Source organism: Amphiura filiformis, chromosome 5 (genome assembly GCF_039555335.1).
Source record: "Amphiura filiformis chromosome 5, Afil_fr2py, whole genome shotgun sequence".
Taxonomy (NCBI): Eukaryota; Metazoa; Echinodermata; class Ophiuroidea; order Amphilepidida; family Amphiuridae; genus Amphiura; species Amphiura filiformis.
In genome coordinates, this window is record NC_092632.1 from 22,736,680 (window position 1) to 22,753,367 (window position 16,688).

The following is a 16,688-nucleotide window of genomic DNA, read 5'->3' on the forward strand; positions in this document are numbered from 1 at the left end:
AGCACCCCCATCGGGGGAAGACTTCTCACATGAGGGACGTTTCGCCCCTTTCTCCCTTCCTTGGCTGCGCCACAGCCGCCACTTGTGAGTGCTAACTCTACGGGAGTCAGTACCCTAGTTTTTCAATCGTTCTGAGTTAAAAGAAATAGACCTCATTAATAATAAATAGGCCTATTTAGACCCATGCAATGTAATTCAGGTGTGCTTTTGTTTACAAACACAACGCGCCAGCTACACGTGCTTTTGTTTACAAAATACAACACACAACAGGTCAAAGGTTAAATAATTCGCGAATTTGATTGGTTATCGCCGCGTCGTCGCCGTGAAAAGTTGAACTTTTTTCAACTCGGCAAAGACGTCGCCGCGACGTCTGTCGATGGACAGCGATGCCAAATCTTATCGCTGTGACGTCACTCAAAGATAGTAGAACGACGTCGGCCGATGTCGGTAGACGTCTGCAGACGGAAAAAGACGAAGTATGAACCCACCATTAGAGTACAAACGATAGGAATTTTTGTTTTTACTATCCTCTATTGTCAAACTATCTTCCTTTTTTTTTGTATTCTATAAAAAAAATACTATCTTGAGTAGATAGCGGAAAAAACAAACAAACAAACACAACACATCAAAAACAAACTTTCCTAACAGATGTTTTCTAAATTTGTGAAATACTTTCTGTTGTTTTATTAGGCCCGCAATGCTATCTTCAGAAGATAGCCGTTTGCGCGCGCGTTCCGAGAAAATGATGCAGATCGTAAATGATGCAGGCCGTAAGTGGGCTCGCGCGTGTTCACAGAAGAATGTTGTTTTGGAACATTATTATTTTGCATGTTTTTTGCGTTGCTTGCTATCTTCTGTAGATAGCATTTAGGGCCTTCAAAGAAAATAATTCATACCTATCTATTTTTTTTTTTTTTGGTCTTTTTTTAATGATTATCATTTTAACTGTCTACCGAAGATAGCAATCACGGCGGGTTTATATGAGACAAAAAGTAATTTTTTGCGTAGGCCTACTGAATCATCATTGTTGTTTGTTTTGTTTTGTTTTTGTTTTGCGTTTTTTATTTGTTTTTTATTTTCTTTCCTTCATGTTCGCAATAATCTCTGCTATATAAGTGCCGTTTTAAATTTTGGTCAGCTTCTTCATTTTAACATTTCTTTGTGGCTTTGCATTCGGCCTAATGCCGATTTTTTTTCTAGGCGCGCGGCAAATTACAGCCGTTTTACCGGCCCCGGGATTTTGCGCACTGAATCCTCATATTTTGCGTACTGAATCATCATCATCTAGAACGTGTGTTAGGCAATGTTTTGTTTTTTTAACATTATTATTTTGCATTTTTTTTGCTTTGCTTGCTATCTTCTGTAGATAGCATTTAGGGCCTTCATAGAAAATAATTCATACCTCTATTCTGTTCTTTATGTTTAATGATTTTTTTAATGATTAAAATTTTAACTGTCTACCGAAGATAGCAATCACGGCGGGTTTATATGAGACAAAAAGTAATTTTTTGCGTACTGAATCATCATTGTTTTTTGTTTTGTTTTCTTTTTGTTTTCTTTTCTTTTGCGTTTTTTAATTGTTTCTTATTTTCTTTCCTTCATGTTCCCAATAATCTCTGCTATATAAGTGCCGTTTTAAATTTTGGTCAGCTTCTTCATTTTAACATTTCTTTATGGCTTTGCATTCGGCCTAATGCCGATTTTTTTTTTTCTAGGCGCGCGGCAAATTACAGCCGTTTTACCGGCCCCGGGATTTTGCGCACTGAATCCTCATATTTTGCGTACTGAATCATCATCATCTAGAACGCGTGTTAGGCAATGTTTTTTTTTTTTAACATTATTATTTTGCATTTGTTTTGCTTTTGCTTGCTATCTTCTGTAGATAGCATTTAGGGCCTTCATAGAAAATAATTCATACCTCTATTCTGTTCTTTATGTTTAATGATTTTTTTAATGATTAAAATTTTAACTGTCTACCGAAGATAGCAATCACGGCGTGTTTATATGAGACAAAAAGTAATTTTTTGCGTACTGAATCATCATTGTTTTTTGTTTTGTTTTCTTTTTGTTTTCTTTTCTTTTGCGTTTTTTAAGGTTGGTCTGAACCCTGGAATTATGAAAACTTTCGGGCCTCATAACTGCTAAATTATTAGTCTAAAGAATATAAAAGTATACATTTTAGAATGGAAATGACTTGATGAATTCATCTGTGAGGTCCAATTTGGGCCAAAATGCTCATTTTGGGAGAAAATCCAAAAAAACGGGTTTTTTGGCCCAAATTTTTTCGTGCAACGTAACAAAAAAATTGTTTGGCCAAAATTTTTTTTTTTTTATTAATTTTTAAAAACTAGATAAAAATATCTAGGGACCGTTTTTTCATTTTTTTTTATTTTTGACCAACTTCACCAAAAATATTTGAAATTTGGGCGAAAATCAGGCTTTTTTATGATTTTTTTGAAAATTTTGCATTTTTAGACCATTTTTGGTGCAAATTTCTCAAAGTTGGTCAAAATTCAAAAAAATAAAAAATCAGTCCCTAGATATTTTTATCTAGGCCTAGTTTTTAAAAATTAATAAAAAAATTTTTTTGGCCAAACAATTTTGTTGTTACGTTGCACGAAAAAATTTGTTCCAATAAACCCGTTTTTTGGGGATTTTTTCCAAAAATGAGCTTTTTGGCCCAAATTTGACCTCACAGATGAATTCATCAAGTCATTTCCATTCTAAAAATGTATACTTTTATATTCTTTAGACTAATAATTTAGCAGTTATGAGGCCCGAAAGTTTTAATAATTCCAGGGTTCAGACCAACCTTAATTGTTTCTTATTTTCTTTCCTTCATGTTCCCAATAATGTCTGCTATATAAGTGCCGTTTTAAATTTTGGTCAGCTACTTCATTTTAACATTTCTTTATAGCTTTGCATTCGGCCTAATGCCGTTTTTTTTCCTAGGCGCGCGGCAAATTATAGCCGTTTTACCGGCCCCGGGATTTTACGCACTGAATCCTCACATTTTGCATACTGAATCATCATCATCTAGAACGCGTGTTAGGTAAATTTTTTTTGGTTTTTGGAACATTATTATTTTGCATGTTTTATGCTTTCCTAGCTATCTTCCGTAGATAGCATTTAGGGCCTTTAAAAAATAATTCATACCTCTATTTTTTTCTTTATGTTTAATGATTTTTTAATGATTATCATTTTGACTGTCTACCGCGAAGATAGCAAGTACTAGCGGGTTTATAGACAAAAAGTATTTTTTTGCGTACTGAATCATCATTGTTTTTTGTTTGTTTTGTTTTTGTTTTGCTTTTTTGATTTGTTTCTTATTTTCTTTCCTTCATGTTCCCAATAATCTCTGCAATAGTGCCGTTTTAAATTTGGTCAGCTTTTTCATTTTAACCTTTCTTTATAGCTTTGCATTCGGCCTATAATGCCGATTTGTTTTTCTAGGCGCGCCGCAAATTATAGCCGTTTTACCGGCCCCGGGATTTTCATTTTACGCACTGAATCCTCACATTTTGCGTACTGAATCATCATCATCTAGAACGCGTGTTAGGCAATGTTTTTGGAACTGTCTAGACTGTCTACCGAAGACAGCAATCACGGCGGGTTTATATGAGACAAAAAGTAATTTTTTGCGTACTGAATCATCATTGTTTTTTGTTGTTTTTTTGTTTTGTTTTTTTGCTGTTTTGATTTGTTTCTTATTTTCTTTCCATCATGTTCGCAATAATCTCTGCTATATAAGTGCCGTTTTAAATTTTGGTAAGTTTTTTCATTTTAACATTTCTTTAGAGCTTTGCATTCGCCCTAATGCCGATTTTTTTTTCTTGGCGCGCGGCAAATTATAGCCGTTTTACCGGCCCGGGATTTTACGCACTGAATCCTCACATTTTGCGTACTGAATCATCATCATCTAGAACGCGTGTTAGGCAATGTTTTTGGAACATTATTATTTTGCATGTTTTATGCTTTGCTTGCTATCTTCTGTAGATAGCATTTAGGGCCTTCAACGAAAATAATTCATACCTCTATTTTTTTTTTTTATGTTGAATGATTTTTTTTAATGATTATCATTTTGACTGTCTACCGAAGATAGCAATCACGGCGGCCGGTTTACATGAGACAAAAAGTAATTTTTTGCCTACTGAATCATCATTGTTTTTTGTTTGTTTTGTTTTGTTTTCCTTTTTGATTTGTTTCTTATTTTCTTTCCATCATATTTGCAATAATCTCTGCTATATAAGTGCCGTTTTAAATTTTGGTCAGCTTTTTCATTTTAACATTTCTTTATAGCTTTGCATTCGCCCTAATGCCGATTTTTTTTCTAGGCGCGCGGCAAATTATAGCCGTTTTACCGGCCCCGGGATTTTACGCACTGAATCCTGTTAATGATTTTTTTAATGATTAAAATTTTAACTGTCTACCGAAGATAGCAATCACGGCGTGTTTATATGAGACAAAAAGTAATTTTTTTGCGTACTGAATCATCATTGTTTTTTGTTTTGTTTTCTTTTGTTTTCTTTTCTTTTGCGTTTTTTAAGGTTGGTCTGAACCCTGGAATTATGAAAACTTTCGGGCCTCATAACTGCTAAATTATTAGTCTAAAGAATATAAAAGTATACATTTTTAGAATGGAAATGACTTGCGTACTGAATCATCATTGTTTTTTCTTTGTTTTGTTTTGTTTTTGTTTTGCTCCTTTCATTTGTTTATTTTCTTTCCTTCATGTTCCCAATAATCTCTGCTATATAAGTGCCATTTTAAATTTTGGTCAGCTTTTTTCATTTTAACATTTCTTTATAGCTTTGCATTCGCCCTAATGCCGATTTTTTTTTTTTCTAGGCGCGCGGCAAATTATAGCCGTTTTACCGGCCCCGGAATTTTACGCACTGAATCCTCACATTTTGCGTACTGAATCATCATCATCTATGTTAGGCAATGTTTTTGGAACATTATTTTTTTGCATGTTTTATGCTTTGCTTGTTATCTTCTGTAGATAGCATTTAGGGCCTTCAAAGAAAATAATTCATACCTCTATTTTTTTCTTTATGTTGAATGATTTTTTTAATTATTATCATTTTGACTGTGTACCGAAGACAGCAATCACGGCGGGTTTATATGAGACAAAAAGTAATTTTTTGCGTACTGAATCATCATTGTTTTTTGTTTGTTTTGTTTTGTTTTTGTTTTGCTCCTTTCATTTGTTTATTTTCTTTCCTTCATGTTCCCAATAATCTCTGCTATATAAGTGCTGTTTTTAAAATTTTGGTCAGTTTTTTTCATTTTAACATTTCTTTATAGCTTTGCATTCGCCCTAATGCCGATTTTTTTTTTCTAGGCGCGCGGCAAATTATAGCCGTTTTACCGGCCCCGGGATTTTGCGCACTGAATCCTCATATTTTGCGTACTGAATCATCATCATCTAGAACGTGTGTTAGGCAATGTTTTTTTTTTTTTAACATTATTATTTTGCATTTTTTTTGCTTTGCTTGCTATCTTCTGTAGATAGCATTTAGGGCCTTCATAGAAAATAATCCATACCTCTATTCTGTTCTTTATGTTTAATGATTTTTTTAATGATTAAAATTTTAACTGTCTACCGAAGATAGCAATCACGGCGGGTTTATATGAGACAAAAAGTAATTTTTTGCGTACTGAATCATCATTGTTTTTTGTTTTGTTTTCTTTTTGTTTTCTTTTCTTTTTTGCGTTTTTTAATTGTTTCTTATTTTCTTTCCTTCATGTTCCCAATAATCTCTGCTATATAAGTGCCGTTTTAAATTTTGGTCAGCTTCTTCATTTTAACATTTCTTTATGGCTTTGCATTCGGCCTAATGCCGATTTTTTTTCTAGGCGCGCGGCAAATTACAGCCGTTTTACCGGCCCCGGGATTTTGCGCACTGAATCCTCATATTTTGCGTACTGAATCATCATCATCTAGAACGCGTGTTAGGCAATGTTTTTTTTTTTAACATTATTATTTTGCATTTGTTTTGCTTTGCTTGCTATCTTCTGTAGATAGCATTTAGGGCCTTCATAGAAAATAATTCATACCTCTATTCTGTTCTTTATGTTTAATGATTTTTTTAATGATTAAAATTTTAACTGTCTACCGAAGATAGCAATCACGGCGTGTTTATATGAGACAAAAAGTAATTTTTGCGTACTGAATCATCATTGTTTTTGTTTTGTTTTCTTTTTGTTTTCTTTTTCTTTTGCGTTTTTTAAGGTTGGTCTGAACCCTGGAATTATGAAAACTTTCGGGCCTCATAACTGCTAAATTATTAGTCTAAAGAATATAAAAGTATACATTTTAGAATGGAAATGACTTGCGTACTGAATCATCATTGTTTTTTCTTTGTTTTGTTTTGTTTTTGTTTTGCTCCTTTCATTTGTTTATTTTCTTTCCTTCATGTTCCCAATAATCTCTGCTATATAAGTGCCATTTTAAATTTTGGTCAGCTTTTTCATTTTAACATTTCTTTATAGCTTTGCATTCGCCCTAATGCCGATTTTTTTTTCTAGGCGCGCGGCAAATTATAGCCGTTTTACCGGCCCCGGGATTTTACGCACTGAATCCTCACATTTTGCGTACTGAATCATCATCATCTATGTTAGGCAATGTTTTTGGAACATTATTATTTTGCATGTTTTATGCTTTGCTTGTTATCTTCTGTAGATAGCATTTAGGGCCTTCAAAGAAAATAATTCATACCTCTATTTTTTTTCTTTATGTTGAATGATTTTTTAATTATTATCATTTTGACTGTGTACCGAAGACAGCAATCACGGCGGGTTTATATGAGACAAAAAGTAATTTTTGCGTACTGAATCATCATTGTTTTTTCTTTGTTTTGTTTTGTTTTTGTTTTGCTCCTTTCATTTGTTTATTTTCTTTCCTTCATGTTCCCAATAATCTCTGCTATATAAGTGCCGTTTTAAATTTTGGTCAGCTTTTTCATTTTAACATTTCTTTATAGCTTTGCATTCGCCCTAATGCCGATTTTTTTCTAGGCGCGCGGCAAATTATAGCCGTTTTACCGGCCCCGGAATTTTACGCACTGAATCCTCACATTTTGCGTACTGAATCATCATCATCTATGTTAGGCAATGTTTTTGGAACATTATTATTTTGCATGTTTTATGCTTTGCTTGTTATCTTCTGTAGATAGCATTTAGGGCCTTCAAAGAAAATAATTCATACCTCTATTTTTTTCTTTATGTTGAATGATTTTTTTAATTATTATCATTTTGACTGTGTACCGAAGACAGCAATCACGGCGGGTTTATATGAGACAAAAAGTAATTTTTTGCGTACTGAATCATCATTGTTTTTTCTTTGTTTTGTTTTGTTTTTGTTTTGCTCCTTTCATTTGTTTATTTTCTTTCCTTCATGTTCCCAATAATCTCTGCTATATAAGTGCCGTTTCAAATTTTGGTCAGTTTTTTTTCATTTTAACATTTCTTTATAGCTTTGCATTCGCCCTAATGCCGATTTTTTTTTCTAGGCGCGCGGCAAATTATAGCCGTTTTACCGGCCCCGGGATTTTACGCACTGAATCCTCACATTTTGCGTACTGAATCATCATCATCTAGAACGCGTGTTAGGCAATGTTTTTGGAACATTATTATTTTGCATGTTTTATGCTTTGCTTGCTATCTTCTGTAGATAGCATTTAGGGCCTTCAAAGTAAATAATTCATACCTCTATTTTTTTCTTTATGTTGAATGATTTTTTTGATTATTATCATTTTGAGTGTGTACCGAAGACAGCAATCACGGCGGGTTTATAGGAGACAAAAAGTAATATTTTGCGTACTGAATCATCATTGGTTTTTTTTTTTGGTTTTTTTTGTTTCTTATTTTCTTTCCTTCATGTTCCCAATAATCTCTGCTATATAAGTGCCGTTTTAAATTTTGGTCAGCTTTTTCATTTTAACATTTCTTTATAGCTTTGCATTCGGCCCAATGCCGATTTTTTTTTCTAGGCGCGAGGCAAATAATAGCCGTTTTACCAGCCCCGAGATTTTGCGCACTGAATCCTCACATTTTGTATACTGAATCATCATCATCTAGAACGCGTGTTAGATAAATTTTTTTGGAACATTATTATTTTGCATGTTTTATGCTTTGCTTGCTATTTTCCGTAGATAGCATTTAGGGCCTTCAAAGTAAATAATTCATACCTCTATTTTTTTCTTTATGTTGAATGATTTATTTAATGATTATCATTTTGACTGTCTACCGAAGACAGCAATCACGGCGGGTTTATATGAGACAAAAAGTAATTTTTTTGCGTACTGAATCATCATTGTTTTTTGTTTGTTTTGTTTTTGTTTTGCTTTTTTGATTTGTTTCATTTTCTTTCCTTCATGTTCCCAATAATCTCTGCTATATAAGTGCCGTTTTAAATTTTGGTCAGCTTTTTCATTTTAACATTTCTTTAGCTTTGCATTCGCCCTGATGTCGATTTTTTTTTCTAGGCGCGCCACAAATTATAGCCGTTTTACCGGCCCCGGGATTTTACGCACTGAATCCTCACATCTTGCGTACTGAATCATCATCATCTAGAACGCGTGTTAGGCAATGTTTTTGGAACATTATTATTTTGCATGTTTTATGCTTTGCTTGCTATCCTCTGTAGATAGCATTTAGGGCCTTCAAAGAAAATAATTCATACCTCTATTTTTTTTCTTTATGCTGAATGATTTATTTAATGATTATCATTTTGACTGTCTACCGAAGACAGCAATCACGGCGGGTTTATATGAGACAAAAAGTATTTTTTTTGCGTACTGAATCATCATTGTTTTTTGTTTTGTTTTGTTTTTGTTTTGCTTTTTTGATTTGTTTCATTTTCTTTCCTTCATGTTCCCAATAATCTCTGCTATATAAGTGCCGTTTTAAATTTTGGTCAGCTTTTTCATTTTAACATTTCTTTATAGCTTTGCATTCGCCCTAATGTCGATTTTTTTTCTAGGTGCGCCACAAATTATAGCCGTTTTACTTTCTCACTATCTACCACCACACAGAAAAAGAAAAAAATTGAAGAGGTGCTGCGGTGCACATCCCTGGAGTTGACATGGAATGGGTCTATAGCCGTTTTACCGGCCCCGGGATTTTGCGCACTGAATCCTCACATTTTGCGTACTGAAACATCATCATCTAGAACGCGTGTTAGGCAATGTTTTTGGAACATTATTATTTTGCATGTTTTATGCTTTGCTTGCTATCTTCTGTAGATAGCATTTAGGGCTTTCAAAGAAAATAATTCATACCTCTATTTTTTTTTTCTTTATGTTGAATGATTTTTTAATGATTATCATTTTGACTGTCTACCGAAGACAGCAATCACGGCGGGTTTATATGAGACAAAAAGTAATATTTTGCGTACTGAATCATCATTGTTTTTTGTTTTGTTTTGTTTTGTTTTCATTTTGTTTTGTTTTTTATTTGTTTCTTATTTTCTTTCCTTCATGTTCCCAATAATCTCTGCTATATAAGTGCCGTTTTAAATTTTGGTCAGCTTTTTCATTTTAACATTTCTTTATAGCTTTGCATTCGGCCTAATGCCGATTTTTTTTCTAGGCGCGCGGCAAATTATATAGCTGTTTTACCGGCCCCGGAATTTTACGCACTGAATCCTCACATTTTGCGTACTGAATCATCATCAAATAGAACGCGTGTACGTGTTAGGCAATGTTTTTTGGAACATTATTATTTTGCATATTTTATGCTTTGCTTGCTATCTTCTGTAGATAGCATTTAGGGCCTTCAAAGAAAATAATTCATACCTCTATTTTTTTCTTTATGTTGAATGATTTATTTAATGATTATAATTTTGACTGTCTACCGAAGACAGCAATCACGGCGGGTTTATATGAGACAAAAAGTAATATTTTGTGTACTGAATCATCAGTGGTTTTTGTTTTGTTTTGTTTTGGGTTTTTTTATTTGTTTCTTATTTTCTTTCCTTCATTTTCGCAATAATCTCTGCTATATAAGTGCCGTTTTAAATTTTGGTCAGGTTTTTCATTTTAACATTTCTTTATAGCTTTGCATTCGGCCTAATGCCGATTTTTTTTTCTATTGGCGCGCGGCAAATTATTGCTGTTTTACCGGCCCCGGGATGTTACGCACTGAATCCTCGAATTTTTGCGTAGGCCTACTGAATCATCATCATCTAGAACGCGTGTACGTGTTAGGCAATGTTTTTGGAACATTATTATTTTGCATGTTTTATGCTTTGCTTGCTATCTTTTTTAGATAGCATTTAGAGCCTTCAAAGAAAATAATTCATACCTCTATTTTTTTTCTTTATGTTGAATGATTTTTGTAATTATTATCATTTTGACTGTGTACCGAAGACAGCAATCACGGCGGGTTTGTATCAGACAAAAAGTAATTTTTTGCGTACTGAATCATCATTGTTTTTTGTTTGTTTTGTTTTGTTTTTGTTTTGCTCCTTTCATTTGTTCATTTTTTTTTCTTTCATGTTCCCAATAATCTCTGCTATATAAGTGCCGTTTTAAATTTGGTCAGCTTTTTCATTTTAACATTTCTTTATAGCTTTGCATTCGCCCTAATGTCGATTTTTTTTCTAGGCGCGCCACAAATTATAGCCGTTTTACCGGCCCCGGGATTTTGCGCACTGAATCCTCACATTTTGCGTACTGAAACATCATCATCTAGAACGCGTGTTAGGCAATGTTTTTGGAACATTATTATTTTGCATGTTTTATGCTTTGCTTGCTATCTTCTGTAGATAGCATTTAGGGCCTTCAAAGTAAATAATTCATACCTCTATTTTTTTCTTTATGTTGAATGATTTTTTTGATTATTATCATTTTGACTGTGTACCGAAGACAGCAATCACGGCGGGTTTATAGGAGACAAAAAGTAATATTTTGCGTACTGAATCATCATTGGTGTTTTTTTTTGGTTTTTTTTTGTTTCTTATTTTCTTTCCTTCATGTTCCCAATAATCTCTGCTATATAAGTGCCGTTTTAAATTTTGGTCAGCTTTTTCATTTTAACATTTCTTTATAGCTTTGCATTCGGCCCAATGCCGATTTTTTTTCTAGGCGCGAGGCAAATAATAGCCGTTTTACCAGCCCCGAGATTTTGCGCACTGAATCCTCACATTTTGTATACTGAATCATCATCATCTAGAACGCGTGTTAGGTAAATTTTTTTGGAACATTATTATTTTGCATGTTTTATGCTTTGCTTGCTATCTTCTGTAGATAGCATTTAGGGCCTTTAAAAAAATAATACATACCTCTATTTTTTCTTTATGTTTAATGATTTTTTTAATGATTATCATTTTGACTGTCTACCGAAGATATAGCAATCACGGCGGGTTTATATCAGACAAAAAGTAATTTTTTGCGTACTGAATCATCATTGGTTTTTGTTTGTTTTGTTTTTGTTTTGCTTTTTTGATTTGTTTCTTATTTTCTTTCCTTTATGTTCCCAATAATCTCTGCTTTCATTCTTTATGTTGAATGATTTATTTAATGATTATCATTTTGACTGTCTACCGAAGACAGCAATCACGGCGGGTTTATATGAGACAAAAAGTAATATTTTGCGTACTGAATCATCATTGGTTTTTGTTTTGTTTTTGTTTTTGTTTTTTTATTTGTTTCTTATTTTCTTTCCTTCATGTTCCCAATAATCTCTGCTATATAAGTGCCGTTTTAAATTTTGGTCAGCTTTTTCATTTTAACATTTCTTTATAGCTTTGCATTCGGCCTAATGCCGATTTTTTTTCTAGGCGCGCGGCAAATTATATAACTGTTTTACCGGCCCCGGGATTTTACGCACTGAATCCTCACATTTTGCGTACTGAATCATCATCATATAGAACGCGTGTACGTGTTAGGCAATGTTTTTTGGAATATTATTATTTTGCATATTTTATGCTTTGCTTGCTATCTTCTGTAGATAGCATTTAGGGCCTTCAAAAAAAAAAAAATACCTCTATTTTTTTTTTCTTTATGTTGAATGATTTTTTTAATTATTATCAATTTTTACTGTGTACCGAAGACAGCAATCACGGCGGGTTTGTATGAGACAAAAAGTAATTGTTTGCGTACTGAATCATCGTTGTTTTTTGTTTGTTTTGTTTTGTTTTTGTTTTGCTCCTTTCATTTGTTTATTTTCTTTCCTTCATGTTCCCAATAATCTCTGCTATATACCGGTAAGTGCCGTTTTAAATTTTGGTCAGCTACTTCATTTTAACATTTCTTTATAGCTTTGCATTCGGCCTAATGTCGATTTTTTTCCTAGGCGAGAGGCAAATTATAGCCGTTTTACCGGCCTCGGGATTTTGCGCACTGAATCCTCACATTTTGCATACTGAATCATCATCATCTAGAACGCGTGTTAGGCAATGTTTTTGGAACATTATTATTTTGCATGTTTTATGCTTTGCTTGCTACGGTATCTTCCGTAGATAGCATTTAGGGCCTTTAAAAAATAATTCATACCTCTATTTTTTTCCTTATGTTTAATGATTTTTTAATGATTATCATTTTGACTGTCTACCAAAGATATAGCAATCACGGCGGGTTTATGAATCAAAAAGTAATTTTTTGCGTACTGAATCATCATGGTTTTTTGTTTTGTTTTTGTTTTGCTTTTTTGATTTGTTTCTTATTTTCTTTCCTTTATGTTCCCAATAATCTCTGCTATATAAGTGCCGTTTTAAATTTTGGTCAGCTTTTTCATTTTAACATTTCTTTAGCTTTGCATTCGCCCTGATGTCGATTTTTTTTTCTAGGCGCGCCACAAATTATAGCCGTTTTACCGGCCCCGGGATTTTACGCACTGAATCCTCACATCTTGCGTACTGAATCATCATCATCTAGAACGCATGTTAGGCAATGTTTTTGGAACATTATAATTTTGCATGTTTTATGCTTTGCTTGCTATCCTCTGTAGATAGCATTTAGGGCCTTCAAAGAAAATAATTCATACCTCTATTTTTTTTCTTTATGCTGAATGATTTATTTAATGATTATCATTTTGACTGTCTACCGAAGACAGCAATCACGGCGGGTTTATATGAGACAAAAAGTAATTTTTTTGCGTACTGAATCATCATTGTTTTTTGTTTGTTTTGTTTTTGTTTTGCTTTTTTGATTTGTTTCATTTTCTTTCCTTCATGTTTCCAATAATCTCTGCTATATAAGTGCCGTTTTAAATTTTGGTCAGCTTTTTCATTTTAACATTTCTTTATAGCTTTGCATTCGCCCTAATGTCGATTTTTTTTTTCTAGGTGCGCCACAAATTATAGCCGTTTTACTTTCTCACTATCTACCACCACACAGAAAAAAAAAAAAAAATTGAAGAGGTGCTGCGGTGCACATCCCTGGAGTTGACATGGAATGGGTCTATAGCCGTTTTACCGGCCCCGGGATTTTGCGCACTGAATCCTCACATTTTGCGTACTGAAACATCATCATCTAGAACGCGTGTTAGGCAATGTTTTTGGAACATTATTATTTTGCATGTTTTATGCTTTGCTTGCTATCTTCTGTAGATAGCATTTAGGGCCTTCAAAGAAAATAATTCATTTTTTTCTTTATGTTGAATGATTTATTTAATGATTATAATTTTGACTGTCTACCGAAGACAGCAATCACGGCGGGTTTATATGAGACAAAAAGTAATATTTTGTGTACTGAATCATCAGTGGTTTTTGTTTTGTTTTGTTTTGGGGTTTTTTATTTGTTTCTTATTTTCTTTCCTTCATTTTCGCAATAATCTCTGCTATATAAGTGCCGTTTTAAATTTTGGTCAGGTTTTTCATTTGAACATTTCTTTATAGCTTTGCATTCGGCCTAATGCCGATTTTTTTTCTAGGCGCGCGGCAAATTATAGCTGTTTTACCGGCCCCGGGATTTTACGCACTGAATCCTCGAATTTTTGCGTAGGCCTACTGAATCATCATCATCTAGAACGCGTGTACGTGTTAGGCAATGTTTTTGGAACATTATTATTTTGCATGTTTTATGCTTTGCTTGCTATCTTTTTAGATAGCATTTAGAGCCTTCAAAGAAAATAATTCATACCTCTATTTTTTTTCTTTATGTTGAATGATTTTTGTAATTATTATCATTTTGACTGTGTACCGAAGACAGCAATCACGGCGGGTTTGTATCAGACAAAAAGTAATTTTTTGCGTACTGAATCATCATTGTTTTTTGTTTGTTTTGTTTTTGTTTTGCTCCTTTCATTTGTTCATTTTTTTTCTTTCATGTTCCCAATAATCTCTGCTATATAAGTGCCGTTTTAAATTTTGGTCAGCTTTTTCATTTTAACATTTCTTTATAGCTTTGCATTCGCCCTAATGTCGATTTTTTTTTAGGCGCGCCACAAATTATAGCCGTTTTACCGGCCCCGGGATTTTCGCACTGAATCCTCACATTTTGCGTACTGAAACATCATCATCTAGAACGCGTGTTAGGCAATGTTTTTGGAACATTATTATTTTGCATGTTTTATGCTTTGCTTGCTATCTTCTGTAGATAGCATTTAGGGCTTTCAAAGAAAATAATTCATACCTCTATTTTTTTTTCTTTATGTTGAATGATTTTTTAATGATTATCATTTTGACTGTCTACCGAAGACAGCAATCACGGCGGGTTTATATGAGACAAAAAATAAAAGTAATATTTTGCGTACTGAATCATCATTGTTTTTTGTTTTGTTTTGTTTTTATTTTGTTTTGTTTTTTATTTGTTTCTTATTTTCTTTCCTTCATGTTCCCAATAATCTCTGCTATATAAGTGCCGTTTTAAATTTTGGTCAGCTTTTTCATTTTAACGTTTCTTTATAGCTTTGCATTCGGCCTAATGCCGATTTTTTTTCTAGGCGCGCGGCAAATTATAGCCGTTTTACCGGCCCTGGATTTTGCGCACTGAATCCTCACATTTTGCGTACTGAATCATCATCATATAGAACGCGTGTTAGGCAATGTTTTTGGAACATTATTATTTTGCATGTTTTATGCTTTGCTTGCTATCTTCTGTAGATAGCATTTAGGGCCTTCAAAGAAAATAATTCATACCTCTATTTTTTTTCTTTATGTTGAATGATTTATTTAATGATTATCATTTTGACTGTCTACCGAAGACAGCAATCACGGCGGGTTTATATGAGACAAAAAGTAATATTTTGCGTACTGAATCATCATTGGTTTTTGTTTTGTTTTGTTTTTGTTTTTTGTTGTTTTTTATTTGTTTCTTATTTTCTTTCCTTCATGTTCCCAATAATCTCTGCTATATAAGTGCCGTTTTAAATTTTGGTCAGCTTTTTCTTTTTAACATTTCTTTATAGCTTTACATTCGCCCTAATGTCGATTTTTTTTTCTAGGCGCGCCACAAATTATAGCCGTTTTACCGGCCCCGGGATTTTGCGCACTGAATCCTCACATTTTGCGTACTGAAACATCATCATCTAGAACGCGTGTTAGGCAATGTTTTTGGAACATTATTATTTTGCATGTTTTATGTTTTGCTTGCTATCTTCTGTAGATAGCATTTAGGGCTTTCAAAGAAAATAATTCATACCTCTATTTTTTTTTCTTTATGTTGAATGATTTTTTAATGATTATCATTTTGACTGTCTACCGAAGACAGCAATAACGGCGTGTTTATATGAGACAAAAAATAAAAGTAATATTTTGCGTACTGAATCATCATTGTTTTTTGTTTTGTTTTGTTTTTATTTTGTTCTGTTTTTTATTTGTTTCTTATTTTCTTTCCTTCATGTTCCCAATAATCTCTGCTATATAAGTGCCGTTTTAAATTTTGGTCAGCTTTTTCATTTTAACGTTTCTTTATAGCTTTGCATTCGGCCTAATGCCGATTTTTTTTTCTAGGCGCGCGGCAAATTATAGCCGTTTTACCGGCCCCGGGATTTTGCGCACTGAATCCTCACATTTTGCGTACTGAATCACCATCATCTAGAACGCGTGTTAGGCAATGTTTTTGGAACATTATTATTTTGCATGTTTATGCTTTGCTTTCTATCTTCCGTAGATAGCATTTAGGTCCTTTAAAGAAAATAATTCATACCTCTATTTTGTTTCTTTATGTTTAATGATTTTTTTAATGATTATCATTTTGACTGTCTACCGAAGATAGCAATCACGGCGGGTTTATATGAGACAAAAAGTAATATTTTGCGTACTGAATCATCATTGGGTTTTTTTGGTTTTTTTTGTTTTTTTAATTTTTTTTTTCTTTCCTTCATGTTCCCAATAATCTCTGCTATATAAGTGCCGTTTTAAATTTTGGTCATCTTTTTCATTTTAACATTTCTTTATAGCTTTGCATTCGGCCTAATGCCGATTTTTTTTTCTAGGCGCGCGGCAAATTATATACCGTAGCTGTTTTACTGGCCCCGGGATTTTACGCACTGAATCCTCACATTTTGCGTACTGAATCATCATCATATAGAACCCGTGTACGTGTTAGGCAATGTTTTTTGGAATATTATTATTTTGCATATTTTATGCTTTGCTTGCTATCTTCTGTATATAGCATTTAGGGCCTTCAAAAAAAATAATTCATACCTCTATTTTTTTTTCTTTATGTTTAATGATTTTTTAATGATTATCATTTTGACTGTCTACCGAAGACAGCAATCACGGCGTGTTTATATGAGAC